The sequence below is a fragment of the Sardina pilchardus genome, chromosome 7 (genome assembly GCF_963854185.1).
Source record: "Sardina pilchardus chromosome 7, fSarPil1.1, whole genome shotgun sequence".
NCBI classification, from domain to species: Eukaryota; Metazoa; Chordata; class Actinopteri; order Clupeiformes; family Clupeidae; genus Sardina; species Sardina pilchardus.
Genome location: NC_085000.1, coordinates 21,068,101 through 21,095,256, shown reverse-complemented (window position 1 = coordinate 21,095,256; position 27,156 = coordinate 21,068,101). Strand labels below are relative to the sequence as shown.

The window sequence follows — 27,156 nt, the reverse complement described above, 5'->3', positions numbered from 1 at the left end:
CTTCAACCATCATAACACGTCATAACACTGTTTAAAACATTTTTAAATTATAAAAATGCATCTTTGTATTTCATAATAAAAATGACCTTATTTCTTTTATTGTCAAATGCCATTCATTTCAAATGAAAAATCCCAAATCCTTGAATAAAAGAAATAATATTTCATCCATATTAGTATCAGTATTTATTATTCAAAGATGTAAACATAACATATAATTAAAAAATGCAAGGAATGCTACTCCACCTTGAATAAGTCCCATAGGTTTATGTGTTTGGCCACAACTGAATATTCGCATGGTTCTGACTTGTTTTGTTGCCCTGTCTCACGGCTGTTTCTCAAAAGCTGCGTACAAGCAAGGTCGTGACTTTTTTTTTTCAAGGCATATGTCGAAAGAACACCTGTAACCTGACTCAGAGTCTTTTGGGCTGAGATGCCTTTGGCAGGTTTATGACTCCTGAGAACAGGGGACACTCACCTAAATAGACGCCTCGTTTGGTGTGTGTGCTCATGACCAGCGTAACTGTCCGACCGCACATTCCCCACCGCGGAGAGGCCAGCTCTAGCAACAGACCAGACAGGCCTTTGGTCAAGCCAGTGGGTGCGTGTGTGCGTACGTGGGTGTGAGAGAGTGAGTGTGTGTGTGTGTGTGTGTGTGTGTGTGTGTGTGTGTGTGAGAGAGAGAGAGAGAGCATGTGTGTGTGTGTGTGTGTGTGTGTGTGTTTGCGTACGTGGGTGTGTGTGTGAGAGAGTGCGTGTGTGTGAGAGAGAGAGAGCGTGCGTGTGTGTGTGTGTGTGTGTGTGTGTTTGCGTACGTGGGTGTGTGAGAGTGTGTGTGTGTGTGTGTGTGCGTGTGTGTGTGTGAGAAAGAGTGTGTGAGTGTGTGTGTTTACACAGCTCTGAGTTAGAGCGAGGGGCTGTGCCGAGGGGATGAGAGCTGGAAGGAAGACGCGGGGTGGGGGCAGGGGGCCGCCACCTCAAGGACTGCCATTAATGGCTTAGTCATTAGGAGCCTCTGGGACACCAGACAGACTCAGTCAGAAAGCATTCGAGTGCCCTCAGGTCCAACGCGGTGATTTACAGAGTATTTGGACATCTGTAGAGCGCTTTAACACCTCCAGCGCTCACTCAGACTTTCTCCCTCTCTCTCTCTCTCTCTCTATATCCCTCTCTCTCTCTTACTCGCTCCGAGGGCTGGGTGGCTGAGGAAGATGTCAGAGGCGCTGTGATCATCCCGCGTATGTGACTCACACCCTGTCACCTTGTTCTTATCTCAGCACACACCCACATCCAGGGCTGCGCCTCGCTCATCCTGTGCCTCCCTCCTATACAGCCTCTCTGCTCTCTCTGTCTGGGGCTCCTCTCTGATTTTTTCGCACATCTCTGTCCAGCTGGGCCCATCAATCCCGCTGACAGCTGGCTGTCGCTCCAAAAAGCTGTGTGGCATCCAAACAAATCATCTCTCTCCCTCTCTCTCTCTCTCTCTTTCCTTCTCTCTCTCGCTCCCATTTGCAAGAATGTCCCACTCTTCCACCTTCTTCCTTCCTCCCCTCCCCCCCTCCCCTCCTTTCCTCTCTGTTTGTATTTGCTGGGTGTTTGTCTCGGCAAATAGTTTTTGAGTGATATACGGCCTCTGCCCTCCAAACAAATAGCAGAGTCTAAATCATTTCGTTGCACTTCATTTGTCACACCATTCCACCGCCGAGCTGTGTGGGGTTGAGTCAATGACAGGCGCCTGTAGCCATGTAGGTGGGGCGGCCTGCATGGCACGCATGTTGAAAGACAGGCTCAATGGGGACGCTGCAGAGGTAGACAGAGAAACAGGGAGGGGGGGCAAGAAGACGCAGTGATTAGTAGGCGAGCCAGACAGGATAATTGTTGGATGCTCGACAAAGACTCCCAGCACGTCTCAAGTACTCGCCTGTGAGGAGGTTTTTACACCTCGAGTGGTCAAATAGCTCGAGGGAAGAATGGATTGATTTATTGGTTCCTCCACTGTGGACCTTTTTGTTTGTTTCACAAGGGACAGCTCAAAATGTCAGTTTCAGACAAAGAATTTGAGGTTTATGACTTGAGACTGTGAGACTGTCATATTCCAAGCATTCACCCTTTCTCTAGGTTTCTCCTGTGGCATGTTGCAATGAAACATAAAGAGGACACTGTTAACAGGAAAACTACCAAAACAGCTTTGGGGCCTCTGCTAAAAGTGCTGTGTAACGTTGCTGGAGTTAGAGCCAATGACAAATGGTGTCCATTAAACATTACCTTCAGTACAATTTATTTTTGGAACGGTTTGAAGAGGTTGGAAATCAAACTTGTTGTCAGAGCAGAGTTGTCAAACCACACACTTCCGTTTCTGCTAGGGAATAGGTTCCTTACTACGGAGTGAGACTTTACACACCATAACTAAAACTGCATGGACATGAACTTTGCACCACATGGAGCACTGTGAAGAGATCAAAAGACTGATAGCATCATCATGTGAGAAGCAGAACCTGCCGTGTGTGGCGCAGTTGTTTTCTGAGCTCCAGATTAGAGATGTGTGTGTGTGTGTGTGTGTGTGTGTGTGTGTGTGTGAGTGTGCTGGGATGGGAGAGAGAGGCATAAGGAGACGTGGAGAGGGCTGGTGCTGCTGCTTTTAGGCATGCCATTGTAAAAAAGGAGAGGGCTTTTATGGGCCTCAGCACCAGGGAGGATAAAACACAACAAGATGAAACGAGAGACCTCCTCTCACAGTGGCAAAGGCCGTCTGTTTCCCCTCCACTCATATCTGTCTGTCTGTCTGTCTGTCTGTCCGTCTGCCCAACAGTCGCTTTCCCTCCATAAACTGAAGCAATGAGCGCACGTATAATTGGTTGCATGTGGGTTTTCTAAAGCCTATCTGCTAAATTGACATACAAATCCAGAAGTGTGTTCTTTTAGACATGTTTACAATGCGCTGTTATGTCTGCTCATAAAAGTGTTTGTTGATAAAAGAAGACTTGACTGTAAGATGATGATCATCATGAGAAGTATAAGAGGATGTGAAATGATGTGTGAAGAGATTTCCTATTTCAGCTCATAACTTTTGACAGTTTGAAGTTTGAATTATATTTCACATCTATCCCCTGTGCGGGACAAGTAGTTATCAATGACTTGCTGATGCAGCTAAAGAATTGATTAAATCTTGTAATGATATTTTATTGATACTCTTTCATATTCTACAGTTATAGCATCATCTAAAAATGATTCCAGTTCTAAAGTTGTGACTCAGGTCAACCATTTTATGCAAAATTATTCAACCTCATTGTTCAGTGCACAGAGTTCAGAGCCACCCCACTGTTACTTATAGACATAATGAGCTCCTTTGACTTATTTATCTGAAACTGATATTTTTTCTGCATCATTTTCTTTTTTATAAACTGCAGTGCCAAGCTGGTCTAACTTCAGTCACGAGTGAACCTTCCAGCCTGCAGCCTGCAGCCAGCCTCAGTCCGAGTCAGATCTGGCTTTGAGCCAGTCTCTTGAAGGTCTATCCCGACCTAACCTTAGTCCCACCGCTCCATGGGCTCACTGCCAAGAGCAGACATGCTGCAGTCAGGCTGGGCTCATGCACTGCAGTAAATGCCCAGATGTCAGTACCTTTGCACAGACTGACATGAGGAAAAGCCATTAAAGCAGGCAGAGGATCTGTGGAAAGGTGGCCTGTGTAAGCAAACTCATTGCAGGCAGAGACGCCAAATGTCATTTCATTCCCTATATGTGGGATGACCCAGTGTAAATAAACTATAAGCAATGCACTGAACTCAAAGGAGGGTTACATGGTAATATAAACAATGTTCCAATAAAATAATCACTGTTGCTGATTTGAGGACAAGCTGTGAGAAAACAGATACCTAACTGAAAAATGAACAAATACCTACATGACTATTTGCATTGAGGAACAATCTAAGATTTGAAAGTTTTGAAAGTTCTACAGTACTACAGTAACAGTATCATCTGAAATCAATTTTGTTTTTGAACTACGTCATGACTGTGCCATATTTGATAGTTCCGCGAAAAAGAGAAATTGGAACATTAACATCAAAACTAACCATCTTGGAGAAAACATTTCTGAAAATCCCTTGGGAACACAAAAGTTGTTGGTTGTTTACGTCAAACAGTCATCCAGACAACAGCATGATTGCACTTTGGCCGTCTACTGGAGGTTGGCAAAGAGAGATATTCTGACTAATGCAATTGTGGGCACAGCCTTCCTTGGTCTGTCTATGTAAGCCCTTTTATACGTTTGGACACTAGGTTAGACACGAGACTACAGCTCGCAGATTTGTAACAGCCGTTACAATTTTGGGCCACAATGTGCCTGTCAAAGCTTAGCCAAGGGACACGAAGGGTGACAAAAGCACCCTGGTTGTTTAATAAGATGCTGTCTAATGGCTTCCATCTTGTGCTGGAGTCACTGGTGGAGTGAGAGGGAGAGAGGGGCGGAGGATAGTCACATCAGCACACTTAAATGGAAACAGATGGATGCTAATTAACTGTAGAGCTGATGCAGTAATGGAAACTGAACTAGGTCTCTCTCTTTCTCACAGGTGTCAATGTAAGACAGGAACAATATAGACTGAGGACTGTGGAAAGTCCGAATGGAACATCAGGGCGCCAGAAAGCTCTTAGTAGAACTGGCGAAGGAGGCCATTCTTCCATTCGAGGGAGCTGTTCTCTTTGCGTCATCATTTGTGGCTTCAGTTTTTGAAACCCTGCCCCGTTTTGGACAGCCATCGCAACAGCCCAAATTGCAATACGATGTAGTAAAGCTCCCCTACTCTCTTAATAACCACAAAGTGTTTTTCGTCATGACTCATGTTCTATTATGAGACACTTTTCGGCTTATGTTAGTTAGTTGAAGACATGTATCTCTTTTTTTGAGGTTCTTTTTTTGTGGTTATATAAAACCGTCCAGACATGGGTGTGGGTAGGAACAACATGTACTAGCCACTTAAGTTAGTAGGAAAACCCATCAAAGACAGTCTTCTGTTTAAAAGTAAACATGAACACAAACATGAACCCTTCTCCTAATCGGACTGAAAGGTGGGAGAGACTCAGTGGCATTGGAATAGCACAATTACATCAGGATCATTTTGGTATATATGGCTGGGGCCAAAAACATTCCAAAATGCATCACACAACATTAATATTGCCATCACTTCATTTGAAATTTGATCATTCATTCAAACATTGCGTATCAGTACTTGGCTTCACCTGCTTTGAGAGTTCCTATTACAATCAATTTGCCATCACAAATTTAAATATTAATTTCTTCCCCTCCTCTAGCTATCTCCCATCAAGTTTTGTTGTTGACAGATTGTGTTGTATTTGCATGACAACATGTGACAAAATAAATTATAATATATTATAAATGATGATCAAAAGAGGACCGTGACGGACAGATATGTGAGACTGTGAGAGTATTACTATCAATATTGTTATTTTCATTACCATTAGATAAGGTAAGGTAAGGTACATTTATTTGAATAGCGCATTTAACGTGCACAGAGTGCAACCCAAAGCGCGTCACATAAAATTAGTGTTTAGCATTATCATTTCGTACATTACTGTTGTGGATTGCTTTCCTCCACATGATCATTTCCAGTATTTGAAAGTTCACACTTTAAAAAAAAAAAAAGATCGTCTGTAAAAAAAAAACACTTCATGAATGACCTTAACTTCAGATGAGTGACATTATAGCATGCTGGCTTATCAATTAGACCTTATACTTTTTAAAATAAACAGTGTAGTGTTGCTTAGAGCATCAGCTGTGAAGATACAGTCATTACTTGTACAGTCTCTTTATCTTGATGGTACTATCCATGCCACTAGTATAGTGATTTCTCTGGGGTTATATGAAAGGCTTTCAAATCTTGGTGGTTAACACTGATATCTATCTATCTATCTATCTAATAATGCATCTGCAAGTAATTAATTTCATGGCATCACGCACATCTGAGCCTAATTGGAGTCTGAATCATGTAATATTACTGTGTGAGAGAGACCTATAGGCTCTGGATATACCTACAGTAGATCTTTTTTTTAAACTGATATGTTCTACAGTATGTATTTGGCCCTTTTGCCCGTGCATCAATAGCTTGTTTACTCGCTCACACAGATATTCAGAAAATCTGATATCTCTCAAAATGCCAGGTTCTGTGGATCAATGGGGACAAATAAAACGGAATCTTTAAAGGTGACATAGAATGGAAACCACTTTTGTCTTGTTTTTGATTAATTAGGAGAGGTTGTGCATAACCAAAGAGCCATCATGAATATGAGGCATGGTTGTGCCCTCCTTCATAAAAATCTTGAACTTAGAAATAGCCACTAAAAAACGAATAGAGTGCGTAAGTGTGATGTCACGTTTCCGTAACAACCGAAATTTCTGTTTTAAACAAACCAAATCCACAATGTGATATCCTATGCCAGATGATTGTTTTACAGAAAAAGCCACGTTTTTGCGCAAATTAATTTATGAGTTGACATCGGTTGACATTATCTAACTTCATGTAATCATAGATTAGCCCAGCTTGCCGTTACATTATAAACTTTTTTCATGCTAGCGTGAACGTCTCCTTTTAGTACACCAGAAGCACACATAAACGCCTCGACATGGTAATGATTTTTACCGCTTAAAATGAATTTAACAATAACAATGGAGACTGGATTGGATAGCCACTGGGAATTTTGCATATCAAGCACAAGCAACGTCAGAAAGTTAAAGCAACAATCTGGACTAAAAACAACCTTAGGACTATTTATGGATGATAACGTGTGAGGAGAGGGTCCCTACCGACAAATCAAAGTATTGCAAACTTTGTAAATGTAGAGAGGTTATAAAAAATACTGTTTATGAAGTCAGTGCACTACCTTAAACTTGTCTTCTGATGACTGGAGAATAGAAAGGTAACAATTGACTACACTGAAGCCACATTTAACACCTGGCAACACTGGCTCTGCTGATTTTGAATGTAAGATTCTGATCCTTTGTTATCCCTCTGAATGACCAGGACTCACGTGCCAGTTTCATGAGATATAAAGCATAATACTCTTGAGAATCTGGCAGAGACAACTTACTAGCTCATGGTGTGCCCACAACGTACTATTGTATTTTGGTACTATTGCTTCAGCACTGAACTGCAAATGTCCTTGCCTTGACATAGATTGTTACAGCCTAAAATTCAAAGCAGAAATCACTGCACAAAACTTTGCAAGACTGGAAAAGGAGATGTACCGTATATCACTGGGAATTGGGAAATCAAGGGAAATTTAGTAAATACCTCAACAGCCCATGAAAGAAGTCAAGCCGACTCTTTCCTTAATTTTTCTAAAGTCGGGATCACATTGTGAGTAACAAAGTGGCAACGGCAAACCACAGTGCGACGCTCAATTCATAATAATTGTATTTATTTATTTAAACAAAGTTCTGCATCATTGCTAAGTGTACTTATTTCTGTACAATGGAAAGAAACATTCCACCCAGGCTATTGGTCTATGATTGGTCAGAATTGGTCATGGGTGGAGTCAGGGGAGGCTGAGGGGCTGGAAGCATTGGTGAGGTCTGGGGGTGAATGGAATGGAGAGGGCTGGGGTATGAGAGAGATCTAAAGATGATGGGGGTAAAGGTAACGGCCAGAACTGGGGTCCAGTGGAAAAACTTTACACTTTACGCTACGTGCCATTATTTTTTATGAGTGCCATAAAGCTTTCTTAGCTAGCCTGCTTCGTTTCTGGCTCTTAACATCAGATTTGATGTGACTGATACTGAATTGCTGGAATATTGCTTAGCAGGACCAGTTCTTGCACGTCCTATACGTAGCTTTCAAGGCCACTGCTGCGGCCTCTGCCCTAAAACCATACACTAATCCGGCGCGAACTTTATGGGCGCTGCCATCTTGAATATCGCCATTACTGCGTGCCTGCGAGTGTGACGAGTGACACTTGCCTGTGCTTTTCAATGAAAGCATCCTGTCAGAGAATGTCTAACAAGAGATCCCGCTCATGAAAGAAAATGTCAGGTGAAAGGGAACATTGGATCAATGATGTCAGACTGTGCCAAAACTTACCAATGAAGGTAATTTATTAACAACATAAGGTATTAAGACGTGTATTAATGACAGCTAACCTCTGCAACAGCCGCCTATGGAACCAACGGGCTAATTTCTTAGCAGCCAGTCACGCAGTAATGGCGGTTTTGTGTTACTTCCGTGTTTCGCTGGATTAGTGTATAGCTAGGTCATTTCTGTCTGCTGTCCATGGTGCTGAAAGACGTTTTTTATAACAGGCAAGGCTATCCTTACAGCTTATCTTAAAGGTAAACTATGCAACATTTTTCAGTTAATCAATTCGTTCCATACTGTTATATATGATTAAATGAATCATTACCGGTCGAACGATGTTTTTTCCGGCCGCCCTAGTGGTCTATAGTGGTAGAACCACGCTTACAATTTCAGGAGCCCTCGGGCACGCACCCATGGTCTATTCCAGGAAGTGTCATGTGAAGTGTCATGAAAAGGTACGGCAGACTGACCGATTGAGGAGATTTGTAAAATATACACGCTAAAGCTGTAGGGGAAGCTCTGTAGAGAAATATGCAAGCATAAAACGAGCGAAAACGAAAAGCGAAAGCGTAACCGGCGATGAAATCGCCAATCCTGCAAAGTTTCCCTTTAACTGTACACTAACGTCCGACTGGAACGCTGCATTAAGTGTTCTCAGTCCAATCCATTAAACATTCTCTTCTACTGAGTCATATATTTTTTTAAAATAGTAGAAAAACATGAGAAAGAAAATAAAAACAGGGCAACCGATAAAAGCTCTGCTCAAAACATCATGCCATATTGTGCTGCACAGCGCTGTTGCCTCGTGTCCAGTAAGGACATAGCAGTTGAAAACAATGTAATTCAATCGATTTTGTCGTTAATACATGTACGTATCGCATGCAGTTAGTACAGTGTTAGATCTGCTGTCCATGGTGCTGAAACTGCTAGAAGTCTTTATGAGAGGACAGAGTACTCAGGGAAGAAGCCATTGAGTTAGATTAACATATGCCCCCCCCCCCCCCCCCCATTTCTAATTAAGTATCTACAGTAATATTAACAATATTCCTCTGGATCATTTGTCCCTGTACTAATGCCTCTCTTGATAATGCTGTCCAATTGATCGAGTCACGTTGCTTTAAACTCACATCATGTCAAGTCACGTTGCCTTTATGACTTGCATGACTTGCAAAATGTTTTTATGAAAATGGTTTCACTGAGTCTTCATGGTGGAAATCAGTTTTAGCTAAATTCTGCCAGGAAGATGAATACTATGTTATTAATTTACTAATTACTCCTAACGAATCACTGGCCTACACCTGTCTTTAAAATGGCATGGCTGACATACCTGTTCTGTTGCTTTCAGGTGCCAGCATTGTAATGTCCCTCAACCACTTCAACCACAACTACCACCAGTTTGGTCCCTGTCCGGTAGTCCAGAGGGTGGACTTCAGCCTTGCCATCTCGATCGGGGAGGATCTCCTAGGGTCCCAGCAGTCCAAGACCGAGGACTGGACCTACCACAAAGAGTCTTATGTAATCACTGGATCTCATTCTCTAACCACTCTCACAAGGAAATATGTTCTTAAAACATTTAGCAATTTTCACAAATATTCCAACATTCACCAATATTTTACTTATTATAAATCTGGGATTGCGTTCTCAGGTGTGCACACTCAAGAGCATTCTCATGCACATTTGAGCAATGGCATAATTGCTTAAAATAATTAGTTTATAGTGTTTTCTTTCATTGCACAGTCAATTAAAATGCTAGTATTTTAATAAAATGTATTAGTGATCATTTTGAGAATTATTTTCATAGTACAAAGTGTTACCTAAATGAAGACTATACCGACACATCATATCAGTTCTGTTGATTGGGAGCCATGCATCTGCATATAAGGCCTGCTATCAAAATGGCATATTTTCTACTGTTTCAGATTAATCAAACTGTGGAGACTGATGAACACCGCACACACAGCACAGTTTAGGTTAACAAGACCTATCTTTGTAGTCTGTGCCATCACTACACAGCCATACCTGGCATTCTAATGAGAGGTGTAGAAGTCTGGCTTCAAAAAGTAAAAGCCCTGCCTGCATTATAATTCCAACCATCCAATTCATCAGCTGATTATCATTAGAACTCTAACTCTTAAGCCAGGTAGACCAGAAGCCAGAGTTTTATATCCCTGGTTACAGATGCAAGTACTCTCCACCTTTTTAGCCACTGGAACATTTCAGCGAGAGTTAGGACACTGGATAGGCATTTAGCAGTGATCCAGACATGCTCTCCCATTAGTTGGGAGATGGCATAAATCAACTGCCCACACAATCCACAGCATTTTATTATACAGCACAACAACAGCTGCCAGCAAAGACAGGGTTCCATTCTATTCCTGATCTGCCCAACACCATCACCAGGGCAATAGACTGCACTCACATGCGCATTAAGAGACTATCATCAGATCCATTTCCACTCCTCAACCACAAACAATATCACTCATTCAAAAAGTCCAACTAATTAGCCTGTCTCAGCTCAGTCAAGTGCATATGACTCATATTTTACAGAGCAGTGGGTATGCACCTGGAACAAGGAGCTGCTGGAGATGCATGGCTCATTGGTAAGCATCTGACAACAGTGGGTTTCTATTCCAATAATTGATTGTTTCATTAGGTCTTCAAGGGTATATCCTTACACCCAGGTTAATGACAACAGTGATGGACCCTCAGACTCACCAGGAAGTGTCTCCTGCAATCAGAGGCATGCACATGCTCCCCTCCAGCATTGAGCAAATGATTGGAATCCTAAAAGTACAACAATAGGCAAAAAAAACATGGTTTCAGCCATCAACAGAGGTGGACATCCCGGGTTCAGAAAGTAAAAGTCCTGTCAAGTATTTGATCCATCCATTTAATAAACCAGTTAATCCTAATTAGCAGCCCAGCAGATTAGATAATTAGTGATATTTTCATATCTATCTTGAAAATCCCCTTGGGGATCAATAAAGTATCTATCTATCTATCTATATCACCTGTGCACAGACAGAAATAATGTACAGTATGGCAAGACTTTTACTTTCTGGACCCTGGGATGCCCACCTCTGGCAACCACACCAAGATATGTGTCCAAACCCACTGCTGGGACTCGACAACAGATTTGCAGTAGAAATTAGACAGTAATCCAAGAATGCATTTGTGATTAGACATGGGGGCAGAAGAATGGGACTTGGGTGCACATGGAGGTACTGCAGGAAGACTGTGAGGAACATGCGGTCAGGGCATTACTTATTCTTCCAGATGCCACCATTTGCTAGAAGAGGTCTGTATCAGTCATTTACTGAGTGAAGTACCAATATATTTTGAGGCATGTCAGTGGTTTAAAATAGCGATTCAAAACTACTTTGATAAACATAATTTTGGTCCCTGACGAAAGTTTACACTTGTCATCACCCAAAAGGTTATTCTTACACCGGAGTTGATCTTTTAATATGATTCCCAACTAATAGACTTGTGCTAGTTCTGTGCTCATGCACACACAAGTTAGAGCAGATAACACTGCTCAAAACATGCATTTTCTATTGATGAAAGGCAGGCAGTGTTAGCTAGTTCCTAAGTGTGTTTCTGTCAATATACATGCTATACATTGTTAGATTGGTTAGATTCTCCACAGCTCACTTAATTTCACACATGCCATGAGCATCAAAGTAGGCAATGGTTGAATTTCATTCTACATTCCATTCGCATGGTTACTCTACCTCTTTGTGGCCATAAAAGCGATGACACATGGCATTTTTTAGCAATGCAGAGTCCCAACATAACCTGTACCATGTGTTCTGATTGGATGATCATGGGAATGTCAGTGGGAACATGTCAGAACCACAAATATTGCCCTGCAACACTGCTCAAAATGTTGCTTTGTATTTTGATCTCTCTCTCTCTCTCTCTCTCTCTCTGTGTGCTTCCAGCTCTTGAATTCCTCAATGTAGGTAATCAATTAAATGTATAATTTGATGGCATACCTTTAAATTGACAATTATATAACAATTCAGCCTGTGTATAGTTATGAATGGATAACTAGTCATAGAGACTCACATTTTTTGTTCCAGGTTGTTTATTTATGCTGAGATAACATGGCATCTATGGGGATTTGATCACTTTTGAAGCCAGCCTCAGGTGGCAGTTTTTGTGTTCTCTGGATGTTATACGAATCCTCTCACCAACAGCTGGCAGTTTACAAAAAGGATTCAAATACTGTATACCTAGTTCCTTCCATTTTCACACGGAATAAAAGGTGTTCACTTACAGTATTAGTCGTTTGCCGTTAGATATGTAATAATAATTCAAGATAACAGCCTTTCTAGAAACAGAAAATATCTTAATATTATCAGAAAAACATTCCACCGAACCTCTCTCGCTTTCCTCCCGGGTCAGAGATGCACTATGCGTCAGAGGTGAACAGGAAATTGGCTAAAGCGCCATTTTTGTTAGTGCTGAACAAGCTCGTTTAGCAACATTTCATAAAATAGACTTTCATCCATACACTTGATACAGCAATATTTAACACGAACAATGACTTATTTTGTATGACTACAGGAGGCAGTCAGATGAATGATTCAATGTCTAGTTCAATGGATCAGAAATTGAGTAGCCTTTGAGTGAGGCCAGAGAGAGTTGAAGCGGGCGGTTTACTAATCAAGGATTTTGGTTAGGCCTGCCCTGGACCTACTGCAGCGATTCTGATAATCGTGAAAGCTAGGCCTACAACGTTAGGCCATTCAATAGTTTTGAGAGTCATTCTATCGCCTTGGAGCAGACCACATGTAAAGTCGGGGGAGCTTTTCGGTAAGTAAAAGATGTTAACTCTAAACATAAAATGTTAGGCTACTAGTTTACTGTTAGGCCTATAGGCCTGTCGCCATAAAACTTGTCTGAAATGAACAATGCCCGAAACAGTTACATACCAGCCCAAATTCCTTACAAAACATCTTATTTTGCGGTTAGATTAGTCAGGAATAGGCTACTCACAAAAAGTTAGGTCGCCGTCTTGCTTTCGAGTGAAATTAATCGAAAAATGTTTAAAGTTTAAGCTACAGTGGTATCATATAAGTAGAGCATTTAAGTAGAAGAGTGCCATGGATATTATTTCTACATCTCAAACAGTTTGTTGAAACAAAGGCTAACAAATGCCACCCGAAAGCCGAATAGCAACTTTTTGTGAATAGTGTACAGTAGCCTATGTAAGAGGAATTCACTCACGTCGTTCGGTGTCCCTGCATGGTGTTCCTTCTATTCCATGGGCCTATTTGTGTTGAATGGTTTAAACGGGAATATCATTAGGTTTAACGGCATTGTAGTTAAATCTATAGTGGACATACAGCTTAGCATATATTAGGTCTTAGCTTCTAGCCTGACACAATAGGTGGTGTTCAATTTGAGTGTTCAGCCCTGTAGTTTCTTTGCAACTCGTCTGCAACAGTGTTGCTGTGTGACCATGGGAGCTACCCAGGCGCAAATCTAGCTGTTGGCTGCAGCAACTGGAGCTAGGTTAAAATGATTCCTTTACTACAGTAGCATGAGAAGAACCACACCCCTGTAGGTGAGCTTCACTGTCTGTCACAAGAAGGATGACTAGGCTACATATAAAACTCCTAGATGTGATATGATAAGACTAACAAACACAGAGTTGCAAGCTGCATGATTAACTGCAGTCATAACGATAAGCCAATATTGCACAAAAATAAATTAATTGTGAAGCCCTAGCCTTGTGTGTACCTGCCACATTGTTACCATACAAATGTAGCATATTTTCACATTTTTAATCATATGAAAACCCCTCATTTACATATTTTCCTGCAATATTAAAATGTGAGCGTTAACCCAGACCAATTGCTATGCTGTAACATTTTAACAATGTAACAATTTGGCCAGTAACAAACTGCTTACCCTGATTCTGATACTATCAATGTGATAGTGACAGACCTGTAGTGACAGAACTTCTGTAAAGTAGCTTATTGTCCATCTGCCCAACATGGGCTAGTTAAAGGGATAATCCGGAGTGAAATTCACTTTAGATCAATTTTTCGGACTATTGGGAGTACGTACGTTGAGTTGACACCAAAATCATGTCATTCGGATGTATTTTGAGAAAGTTCGAGTTCACCGTTTTTAGCCAAAACTCGTTAGCCTGTAAGTGACCGGGGCAGGTCCTTTCGCCACTACAAAACGCTATTTTTATACCTCTTCTACTGTTCGAAACAACGCTACACTTACGTGGTAGTGAGTAGAGGGTCCCTGAAGCCAAACCGAAGTATCCCCACGTCTTTATGTGGTCGGATAGAGAGTCCAGAATGAATTTAATCGAGTCAGTACCTTTCCGGAAATGTTAGTAAAGTGTTGTTGAAGCGTTGCGCAGCTGCCATAGTGACATTTCCGGAAGGTACTGACTCGATTAAATTCATTCTGGACTCTCTATCCGACCACATCAAGACGTGGGGATACTTCGGTTTGGCTTTAGGGACCCTCTACTCACTACCACGTAAGTGTAGCGTTGTTTGGAACAGTAGAAGAGGTATAAAAATAGCGTTTTGTAGTGGCGAAAGGACCTGCCCGTCACTTCCAGGCTAACGAGTTTTGGCTAAAAACGGTGAACTCGAACTTTCTCAAAATACATCCGAATGACATGATTTTGGTGTCAACTCAACGTACACTACCGTTCAAAAGTTTGGGGTCACCCAGAAAATGTTGTGTTTTCCACGAAAAGTCACACTTATTTACCACCATGAGTTGTAAAATGAATAGAAGATATAGTCAAGACATTGACAAGGTTGGAAATAATGATTTTTATTTGAAATAATATTTTTTTTCCTTCAAACTTTGCTTTCGTCAAAGAATCCTCCATTTGCAGCAATTACAGCATTGCAGACCTTGGGCATTCTAGCTGTTAATTTGTTGAGGTAATCAGGAGAAATTTCACCCCATGCTTCTAGAAGCCCCTCCCACAAGTTGGATTGGCTGGATGGACACTTCTTGCGTACCATACGGTCAAGCTGCTCCCACAACAGCTCAATGGGGTTTAGATCTGGTGACTGCGCTGGCCACTCCATTACAGATAGAATACCAGCTGCCTGCTTCTTCTCTAAATAGTTCTTGCACAACTTGGAGGTGTGCTTTGGGTCATTGTCCTGTTGTAGGATGAAATTGGCTCCAATCAAGCGCTGTCCACAGGGTATGGCATGGCGTTGCAAAATGGAGTGATAGCCTTCCTTATTCAGAATCCCTTTAACCCTGAACAAATCTCCCACCTTACCAGCACCAAAGCAACCCCAGACCATCACGTTACCCCCACCATGCTTGACAGATGGCGTCAGGCACTCTTCCAGCATCTTTTCAGTTGTTCTGCGTCTCACAAATGTTCTTCTGTGTGATCCAAACACCTCAAACTTCGATTCGTCCGTCCATAATACTTTTTTCCAATCTTCCTCTGTCCAATGTCTGTGTTCTTTTGCCCATATTAATCTTTTTCTTTTATTGGCCAGTCTTAGATATGGCTTTTTCTTTGCCACTCTGCCCTGAAGGCCAGCATCCCGGAGTCGCCTCTTCACTGTAGATGTTGACACTGGCGTTGTGCGGGTACTATTTAATGAAGCTGCCAGTTGAGGACCTGTGAGGCGTCTATTTCTCAAACTAGAGACTCTAATGTACTTATCTTCTTGCTCAGTTGTGCAGCGGGGCCTCCCACTTCTCTTTCTACTCTGGTTAGAGCCTGTTTGTGCTGTTCTCTGAAGGGAGTAGTACACACCGTTGTAGGAAATCTTCAGTTTCTTGGCAATTTCTCGCATGGAATAGCCTTCATTTCTAAGAACAAGAATAGACTGCCGAGTTTCACATGAAAGTTCTCTTTTTCTGGCCATTTTGAGCGTTTAATCATCCCCACAAATGTGATGCTCCAGATACTCAACTAGCTCAAAGGAAGGTCAGTTTTATAGCTTCTCTAACCAGCTAAACTGTTTTCAGCTGTGCTAACATAATTGCACAAGGGTTTTCTAATCATCCATTAGCCTTCTGACCCAATGAGCAAACACATTGTACCATTAGAACACTGGAGTGATAGTTGCTGGAAATGGGCCTCTATACACCTATGTAGATATTGCAAATGTCTGCAGATATTGCAGACGTTTGCAGCTAGAATAGTCATTTACATTAGCAATGTATAGATTAGTTTAAACTTAGATTAGTTTAAAGCACTGTTTAAAAAAAAAAGTGTTTTTCTTTCAAAAATAAGGAAATTTCTAAGTGACCCCAAACTTTTGAGCGGTAGTGTATGTACTCCCAATAGTCCGAAAAATTGATCTAAAGTGCATTTCACTCCGGATTATCCCTTTAACTGGCTCACTGTGACCTGGGGACTGTCAACAAACTTATGTATTGCTTTATTTGACAATTTCACTGCATTCTTTACATTAGTAATCATATGCATGTGCCAAATAAACATCCTTGTATTCTTGTATCCTTGTATGTAAGGATTTATGCTTGTGGTCTAGATGATCACCTCAACCAGAAGAAAATGTAATGGACAACTGTAACAGCGGACAGGCAGCGAAAGTCAAGATACTGGGGTAAGTGACCAATTCCAGGCTTATCTCAAAAAATTTATCAACAGGGAATTTGCACCATTTTTTGCTGGTCAAAAGTGTCCGCGCAAGGACGGTGAAGACGCGGGTGAAAGTTTTGATGCGTTAAGGCTTTAAGCATGTTTCAGAATGCCACACACGCAAAGCATAACAAGCTATTTGTTTAAGTCTGGTTAGGATGCTTTTAACTTTGAAACATCACTATTTTACTCTACATGCCATCCAACTAGCTAAAATCCACCTCCGTCATACTATGTTCTGAGCGTCTGTACTTCAGCTTGGATGCAACGTGACAGTTCGTTTAAAACTTCACAGCTTCATATTGTATCGCGGAGTGATTTATTATTAGCTGTGAAAAGTCTGAGTTGATTATCGTGGGATATTTCAACTCATGGAACGTCTTTCGGCCAATCAGAAACAAATAAACAGCTCCATAGAACCCAATTGTTGTATAAAATATAATATTCAGTATTCATTATTGAATGATTAATTGATGTTTGATGAATTATGTATTTCCCAATCATCCATTTTCTAAAGTAGGCCTACCTGTGGGCATGTGACTAAAGGCGAGGTCAATCAATAGATTAAAGGCGAGGTCAATCTGGCACCGTCTTGACATAAAAAAGTATGTTTTTATTCATGAATCCTCTCCTATCATGGCATTTTCCACTACCTCTTTTGGCGTTTACCCATGCCATGCCGCTTTAGTTTACATATCCTGATTTCCTGAGTTTGCATTTACTTGGCTGAGCTGCTCTCAAGGGGATCCTGAACAGGACCAAGATGACGTGAGATGGTCTCGCTTGTGATTCCCTCATCAGTTAAAAGGTAATGTATTATATTTGTCTTTTGAATACTGACTTTAATGATCCAGTGACCTCTTTTTGTCATAGTTACAGTGTGGATTATCTAATTACTCATTTATATTAGTAAGTGTCTTTCCATTATCTACAAAATCTTATGTTAGCTGGCAGCTAAGTTTGTTGGCTGTAATAAGCAAATGCAGAGGCAAATGTGTATAGCAAATCTAGTGTGTAGCTAGACCTCAATGTAAGTATGGTGAGATGACTGTTCTGTTGTATTCTGCACGTACCTGTCCTGACCTGTGCACATGCAATTTGCCGTGCTTGTACCCTCACAAGGGCAATTAGAGTTTCGGCCCGAGGGAAAGTACTACTGTATTAATAGAAAAACTCCAAAATATGCTCCTTTAGCTGTTGCCGATACAGTCTCTCAACAGCACAGGCTGTGTCACCCAGTCTTTGCATTGTGCAAATGTACAGTAAAAACTGTAATTTTGTGTCAAAGTCCAAATAGTCCAAATGTATGCCCCTTTGTAAATGGTTTACCTCTCTATTTTGAGATAACAATTACTACCTGGATAAAATACTGTTGCTGGTAATCTAATTGGCCATAATTTGTTGAAGCATGGGATTAAAGAACTTCTCATTTTATGAGGCAGTCTCCTGTAGTCTCCTGTAGTTTCAATACCAGGAAGGAAAGACTGAAAAGTGCATATGTACTCTGATGGTAATTTTGACACCACAGATGAATGAAGACCCAGTCAGCCCAATGGTGGGGAAATCAGGAGTTTTATTTACAGTGATGTGCATCAAAGGAGAGAGATTTACCAGCTGGTCTAACTAAACAAAGAAATGGTTAGGCTTAAAGCATTCTTCCAGGTTGATTGGAGATGGCATTGGTATATATTTAAGCAATAAGCCCCAAGAGGCCGTTCTATATCGTGAATATAGCACAGCTGAGGGGTGTTGTTAGGCGCGAAGGAAGCGAAGCGAAGCTGAGGAGTTTATTGCTTTTATAAAACGGCTACCACATAGACATTAAAAACTGGTACAAAATAAACAAATAATAATGATATTTTAAAGGTTTTTCATCTACAAATCTCAATTCTTCCATAGAATCCCCATACTATAGTTCCACTGCTAGTAGATTCTTATCCGAATTGTTGCTCAGAAACTTGTATTACTATCTTGTTAACCATTATGCATTCTAAGTGCATTAATATAGAACGAAATGCGGTCTAAGCCGTGCTATATCGGGAAGATATACAACAGCAACGAACGTGATTCAACCAATCATAATCAAGGACCAGAACTATCCATTATATAAACACAGGGACAGAACAGGAACAGAATAAAATAAAAACGTTGTTGCCAACTGTCAGCTAGTAGCCAATAGTCAGCTGCCCGCTTCCAGTATCAGAGCGTAGTGCTGCCCTAGAGTGAGTTCATTTACCAGCAATACAGAAATAGCCTATGAGTGCTAAACACATGCATCCTGTTGACCTATTCTATTCCTTGAAGCTTTTGTGAGCTGTGATCTGAGCTAACCCCATCACTCTGACTTGGCAAAGAGAACCTTCTGAATTCTACCCAGATCCTATCTATGCAGCATAGGGAAAGGATGGGTAAAGGCAAGAGAGAGGCAACAGATACAGTATGAAGAAAAACCAAAAGAGGCTACTGCACAAAAAAAAAGCCAAGCCCAATAAATCACAACCTACCAACTATCACTATTTTCAAGCGATTTTGCAAAAATACAAGCCCAAAGTTGCTTATAACAAACAAAGTTGTGGCAACACTATCAGGACCATGATCTAATTATCAATATAAAAACCGTAAGTTATGAATCCAATACTCTCAACTCTGATCACTTTGTATTTCTTTGGACCCTTGATAAAGTCCGGGAGCCAAATGCCATAATTTAGGTGAACCTGGCTTTGTCGGTTAAAGTTTTTTTTTTTGCAGAATCTAGTAGACTAGGGGTACCTCTTTAAGATTTAAGAGGGTGCCCGGTGATATCCCTTGGGCAATTTCATATATTAAGCCTTTCTTGTCCAATGTGTTGACTATAAGGCGGATATACTACAGGTGAATAGGGTAAAAAAATTAACAAGCAGATATCACTATGAAACTTCACCAGTTGATTACTTAGATCAATATGAAAAATAAATGTATTACAAGTTTTCTGAAATGTAATGTTTGAATATGCAAATTAGGTATGATGTAATTAAATATGCGCTGATTTGCATAAACGTAAAAAGATCAAATCTGAACATTGGACAAAGCCAGCTTAAATTTTTTTCTTTTCATTTTGTTGACATAAGAGATGAAAAGTATTTTAGAGAGGGAATTATAGATATCTCATTTAGTTATTCAGTAAATCAGAAAATACTATACCAGCCTTTAAAAAATCCATTTTCGCCATGTTTTTTGGAATAAAATGTCATGTAAATCAGGCTAAGAATCATATATCAACAAACCCCTCTGCAAAATCCTTCTAAACATGGTTAGGTATAAGACTGAAAAGTTTGGTGTATGTAGATGCTTGTGAAGTGGAGATTTTGTTCTTCGAGTGAGAGAAGAAACTCATCCATATCCGCCTTATATTCAACACATTGGACAAGAAAGGCTTCATATACAAAATTGCCCAAGGGATATCACCGGGCACCCTCTTAAATCTTAAAGAGGTACACCTACTCTACTAGATTCAGCAAAAAAAAAAACTTTAACCAACAAAACCAGGTCTGACCTGGGTTGGTTGCAACCTGACCCCATGGCTTAGTGACTGGTCTGGTCTGCCAAAAGCTCACGAGAACCTTAAAGGAACACTTCACTTTTGTCGGTTAAAGTTTTTTTTTTTTGCTGAATCTAGTAGAGTAGGTGTACCTCTTTAAGATTTAAGAGGGTGCCCGGTGATATCCCTTGGGCAATTTCGTATATGAAGCCTTTCTTGTACAATGTGTTGAATATAAGGCGGATATGGATGAGTTTCCTCTCTCACTCGGAGAACAAAATCTCCACTTCACAAGCATCTACATACACCAAACTTTTCAGTCTTATACCTAACCATGTTTAGAAGGATTTTGCAGAGGGGTTTGTTGATATATTATTCTTAGCCTGATTTACATGACATTTTATTCCAAAAAACATGGCGAAAATGGATTTTTTAAAGGCTGGTATAGTATTTTCTGATTTACTGAATAACTAAATGAGATATCCATAATTCCCTCTCTAAAATACTTTTCATCTCTTATGTCAACAAAATGAAAAGAAAAAAATTGAAACTGGCTTTACCCAATGTTCAGATTTGATCTTTTTACGTTTATGCAAATCAGCGCATATTTAATTACATCATACCTAATTTGCATATTCAAACATTAAATTTCAGAAAACTTGTAATACATTTATTTTTCATATTGATCTAAGTAATCAACTGGTGAAGTTTCATAGTGATATCTGCTTGTTAATTTTTTTACCCTATTCACCTGTAGTATATCCGCCTTATAGTCAACACATTGGACAAGAAAGGCTTAATATACGAAATTGCCCAAGGGATATCACCGGGCACCCTCTTAAATCTTAAAGAGGTACCCCTAGTCTACTAGATTCTGCAAAAAAAAAAACTTTAACCGACAAAGCCAGGTCTGACCCCATGGCTCCCTGACTTATGAGCCAGGAAATATCTGTTAGGCTACAGACAGCATCAAGGAGTCCTGCATGTGAGCATGCACTTGGACCTGTCTTAGGTAGTTCGTTCAGCAAGTTGTGATGGTGATTTTGATATCACAGTGAAGACCCAGTCAGACCATGACAGTTCTTTCTTTGGCGGTCTCAGCCTGGCGCAATCATCAAAGTGTTTAAACAGCCGCATTAAATTAGCCTGGCAAGCCAAACTATACAGAAATGTATAGTCTGGAGTCGGACCATTCACAGAGCTGAAGCCTGTGGGTGGGATGAACTGGTGTCTTTCAAACTGCCTCTGCACGTAATAGGCCAGCACTTGTGACCAATCGTAGCCGGTCGGCAAAACTGCAAATACATCCTTCTTTAAAACGAATGCCTTGAGTGCTTCTTTCTGCTCAACCTTCAAAGAAAAGCCCAAGTCTAACTCTTCCTAAGCTGATTCAAACGAGCGCGCTTCGTTAGCCTCATCCATCTCTATGGTTCATGTCTATTCTCTATGGTTGTTCAACACGGTCTCACACCCAACTCGTCGAACGAGGACGCATGGTCAAGCCCCCTGGCGTCAATATCGGAAGCCGAAGGTGCCTCCGAGCATTCATATGCAACGTTCTGATTGGACAGGCTGACTTGGTGCCGAATGCAGGCTTGGCCTTAACGGTGCGACCCTAGACCATCCCGCTAGGCAAAAAAAATAAAATTGCCGCTAGGGTGCGTCTAGATTTCTTGGCTAGCATTATATCCCACTAAATGCTATAACTACTATAAAGGTTGTGCTGGAGTGTCAGCTCTTGGTTTAGATGGTAGCAGCAGTTAGCAGTCTGTTCTCTGAACCAAGCACTCACAGCTAAGGGTGTATCATTGTCCTTATTCACCCCTATTTTTGAGAGTGACGTGCCTGGACTCCTTATGTGTCCTGCTGCCTTACCACATGCCCAATAGACCCTATTTCTACCAACCTTCTCAATACATAGCTCCCACCATCACACCATCAATCACACATCTGGTACATTTCCAACTGCTTTCAAACGGGCTCAGATAATTCTGCTGCTTTAAAAAACCCTCTCTTGCTTCCACCCAGTTTGAAAACTATCCCCCTGTCTCATTCCTACTTTTTCTCTCTGAGGCTATAGAAAGGGCAGCCTCCAAATAAATCACAGAATTTCTCTCACAGACCAACCTCCTTGATCCCAACCAGTCTAAATTCAAAGGTGGCCACCTCACTGAAACGGCTCTGTTGTCTGTGACTGAAGTCTTAAAGGAACACTTCACCGTTTTTTCAAATTAAACTATGTTATTCCCTTAACTAAGACGAGTTCATACATACTTCTCACATTTCAATGCGTGCACTCACTGGCTCTGGCGCACGGCGCAACTTTGATAGCACTCAGCTTGCCCAGTTCATTCATTAGGATCCAAACAGAGATGTAGTTAGAAGCGACCAAACACCTCCATGTTTTCCCTATTAAAATACAGTTACACGAGTAGTCACACGACCAAGTATGGTGAGACAAAATAAAACGTGGTGCATTTCTAAGCAGGTAAGAGGGATAACTACACTGCTCAAAAAAATAAAGGGAACACTGGTTCATAGGAGTATAGCATCAAGTCAGTCACACTTGTGGGATATTGATCTGGACAGTTATGTAACAGAGGTGGTTGTGAATCAGGTTGACCTGCTTTGATGTCAACAAAATTTACTGCAGGTGTACTAGAGGGCCAACTGTGAGACGACCCCCAAAACAGGAATGTTTTTACAGGTGGTGGCAACTGGTAATTTTTCCATCTTCATCCTTCTTGACTGATTGTTCACTAGTTTTGCATTTGGATAGGGTCAGTGTTACTACTGGTAGCATAAGCCAGTATCTGGAGCCTACAGAGGTTGCACAGGGTAGTCCAACTCCTCCAGAATGGCACACCAATACTTGTCATTGCCAAAAAGATTGATGTGTCTCCCATTGCAGTCTCAAGAGCATGGAAGAGATTCCAGGAGACAGGCAGTTGCTCTAGGAGAGCAGGGCAGAGTGGTAGTGGTAGCAGGACCAGTATCTGCTCATTTGTGCAAGGAGGAACAGTAGGAGTTTTGCTAGAGCCCTACAGAATGACCTCCAGCAGGCCGCTGGTGTTAATGTCTCAGACCAAGTCAGAAACGGACTTTATGAGGTTGACCCGAGGGCCCGATAGCCTCTAGGGGGACCTGTGTTCACTACCCTATTCTGTGCATCCCTCCAAAGGTATGCCTCCCCAGACCATTGCTGACCCACCACCAAACCGGTCATGCTGAATGATGCTGAATGATGTTGCAGGCAGCATAACGTTCTCCATGACATCTCCAGACCCTTCAATGTCTGTTATATGTGCTCATGGTGAACCTGCTCTCATCTGTGAAAAGTACAGGGCACTAGTGTTAGACCTGCCAATATTGCATTCTATGGCAAATGTCAATTGAGCTCCACAGTGCTGGGCAGGGAGCACAGGTCCCTCTAGAAGCCATCGGGCCCTCAGGCCACCTTCATGAAGTCTGTCTCTGGCCACACTAACAGAAACATTCACACCAGTGACCTGCTAGAGGTCATTCTGTAAGGCTCTAGTAGGGCTTCTACTGTTCCTCCTTGCACAAAGGAGCAGATACTGGTCCTGCTACTGGGTTAAGGATCTTCTACCACTCTGCCCTGCTCTCCTAGAGCAATTGCCTGTCTCCTGGAATCTCTTCCATGCTCTTGAGACTGCAGGGGGAGACACAGCAGTCATTTTGGCAATGGAACGTATTGGTGTGCCAATCTGAAGGAGTTGGACTATCCTGTGCAACCTCTGTAGGCTCCAGATACTGGCTTATGCTACCAGTGGTAACACTGACCTTATCCAAATGCAAAACTAGTGACAAATCAATCTCACAAGTGTGACTGACTTGATGCTATACTCCTATGAACCAGTGTTCCCTTTATTTTTTTGAGCAGTGTATATTGTGTGGCGCAGTAATATCCTCACTCTTGCACTTTCAGTTTCACTTTGGAGTGAGGATATTAATGTGCCGAGTCTAAGTGCTCCCAATTGTTATTCCACCACACAATATAGCGATCTCCAGGTTCGAATCCCACATTCGTTCAACGTGTCATGGCTGGCCTGGGACATAGGTCTGCATGTCATAGCCTTGCCACAGGGGTGCCCCAAGGCTCCATACTTGGGCTCCTTCTTTTTTGCTGTATACCTCACAGGGCTCGATCATCCACTCACACAGCTTCTCACACCACTGCTACGCAGATGATGCATAACTTTATCTGCCTTCTCACTTTGATGCAGCCAAGACACTCCAATTGAAAACAATGTTATCGCTAATGTCCTGTTAGGACATGGTGTAAGGTTGGCTGCAAAGACTGTTAGGACTGACTGATGCGCACACACACACACACACACACACACACACACACTTGTGAATTACACAGATTAAATGTCATGTTCGATCGACGTCAACACAACTCTTTTTTGCCTCTTTCTTTCTCTCTTTTAGTCAATGCAAAGGGTCACTTAATGAAACTGAAATCCATTTTATTCTATTTACCACCTTACCACAGAAAGTGAGCACAGTTTCGGAGTTTTCAGTTTTTTTTTTGGGGGGGGGGGGGGGGGGCTTACAACAGAAACTGTGCTCACTTTCTGTTGTAAGCCCCCCCCCCCCAAAAAAAAAAAAAAAACTGAAAACTTCTCCGTAATTCGAAGTAGTCTAAGGCTATACCCCCTCCCCAACACATAAAATAAGCGCACAACAAGCGTTAACACATTTGAACTGTAACTGATTGATTTAACTGATTTAACCAAACACAGTTGCATTAATTAAATGGTTTAAAAAAACTGTTTAATAAGCCTAGCCTATTTAAAGCTAATTCTCCTTCTGCCGGTTGCATCGAATTGTTTTAGGACTTCTTCGCTGTCAATTGTAATTTCCCAGTGAATGTTTAAGAGGGCAAGGCCAGTGAGTCTAACGTCTGCCATTGTACTGCGCAAGTAAGTCTTCAGACGGCTCAACGTACTGAATGACCGGCGCTCAGCACTGGCCGTAGATACTGGCATTGTCAGCAAGACTTTCAAGATAGAATGAATATTTGGATAAAAAATGTGCCAATTTTCCCAATACCTGGCATATTTAATAGCTTTTTGGCTGTAACTCAGACTCCTGTTTAATTTCCTGCCATAATGTGTCAGTCAAGAACAGTTTTTCTGGCAGCAAATACTGGCCCTTCAGGCGCGGCAGTGCGACGCAGACTCTGTCTCTGATTTCGGTTGTAAGGTGGTCAATGAATGGCATAAAAATCATGTTCAGTCGCCAATAGTCATATGGAGTTGATGAGGGTGTGTTTGACCGTTTTGTTTGCAGTGCCACAATGCGGGGGACAGAGGGGTCAACTTCAATTGTGGCTGCCAACGTGCAGCCCTGCTCCCATACGTTGGCAAGCGCTGTGTCTTGTGTGCGTTGAAGCAGTGTTACTAAGGCGGTGGCATTAGTTGTGGCTGTTGGTAGATCGCATTCAGTTCAACTGTTGCTGAGGGGCGTAAGGTACTGAAGCAAACCCTCAATCACAGTGATGCTTATAATGAAATCAAATGATTCCATTGATTTGGATAGGGGGGACGCCGTGTCACAGCTTTTAGAGTCCCCTCTGTCTGTAGCCTCGCCATTGTCATGAATACGCGCTCATCATTTTTAATCACAGTGGCAATGCATGCGTCGTGTTGGGGCCAGCGAGTGTCAGAGAATTTTTGCAAACGTTGGTTACTTTGGTCACCTAAGAATATATGTAGCCGTTTGGGGGAAGCAGATATGAAACTCACAATGTCTTGGATGATGTTCAGTGAATTTCTAATCAGTGGGATTCGTGTGGAATGCACTATGGCCAGGTTCAGTGCATGATTTCGGCAATGCACATAGGTAGCAGCAGGATACAGATGTCTGATGCGGGCTTGCACCCCTCGCACCTTGCCACTGACATTGCCTGCGCCATCATAACCCTGTCCGACCGTGTTTATTGGGTCTAATTTTAATTTGTTTAATTGGTCAAGCACAATCTTTGTTAATGCCTCACCTGTTGTCTCAGCAGTGGAGATGAAGCACAAGAAGTCTTCTCTCAGGTTCAGGTTCAGGTTCAGGTTACTTTATTGGTACCCGTGGGTAAACTAGGTTTGCAGTTAAAGAGAGGATTGACACCCTTACAAAACTAGACATGTACATTGGGGTAAACCAAATGGGACAGACATTGACGTATGACTTGGGTAACCACAAACACATACACACAATACATTAGACATAATGGAAAACAGTAGAACATACCACTGCATGGCATTGTTGACTTGTACATTCTTATAGAGTTGTTTGTGCAGTTGTTATGCAAATAGCTTTAATACACTGTATTTTAAGGAAAAAGTGCTTATGGGTTACAGATATCCATGTTACAGCTTGTTTAGCAAAGTAATTGCAGCTGGGACAAAGCTGTTTTTATATCTTGTGGTCCTACAACCTGGGACTGTTAGCCTCCGTCCAGAGGGAAGGTACTGGAATTCATGATTCAGAGGATGTAGGTCATCATTCAAGATGATTCATCTATTCGCTGTAGTTGTTTAGAGTTGAGGGGTGTAACTGTGGCTCACCAATTAGTTTACTTAACCATTTGACATAGACGATTTTTAAATGGTACTGAGACATGCCCAAACCATGCTACAAGTGAAAAGGATATCATTGATTCTATAAAAGAACGGTAGAACAGTGACATCATGGTCTTATCCACATTAAATCTAGACAGTTTCTCTCACGGAATAGTTTCCTGCGTCAGAATGAACGTAACGCACTGACAATGACACTTGCTCAGAATTGCTGATATCAACACTTTCATCTAGTATGTATGGCGGAAAACCATTTGGCAGATTGACATTTGTGAAGAATTGTATTTTGAATCTGTTTCCCACACAGTTCAATTTGGCAGATTGACA

At 41.6% G+C, this 27,156-nt stretch overlaps 1 protein-coding gene and 1 long non-coding RNA gene across 3 annotated transcripts in view; one reads left to right on the top strand and one right to left on the bottom strand.

Moving 5' to 3' along the window:
- Positions 1 to 1,708: 1,708 nt before the first annotated feature.
- LOC134087618 (uncharacterized) lies at positions 1,709 to 26,319 on the bottom strand. Its single transcript, XR_009939844.1, has 4 exons — positions 26,256 to 26,319; positions 10,800 to 10,868; positions 9,412 to 9,580; positions 1,709 to 1,797 (listed from the first exon to the last, which is right to left on the bottom strand). It is a non-coding gene; the product is annotated as an uncharacterized LOC134087618 (long non-coding RNA).
- Positions 12,502 to 27,156, top strand: part of hoxc11a (homeobox C11a) — a 64,237-nt gene continuing 49,582 nt past the window's right edge. Inside the window, exons 1-3 of one of the 2 annotated variants that reach the window (XR_009939842.1) lie at positions 12,502 to 12,905; positions 16,584 to 16,678; positions 17,402 to 17,506. The gene's annotated coding sequence lies outside the window, so the exon portion shown is untranslated. Of the gene's footprint in view, positions 12,906 to 16,583; positions 16,679 to 17,401; positions 17,507 to 27,156 lie in introns of those variants that run through there. The other variant, XR_009939843.1, reaches the window with a different exon arrangement.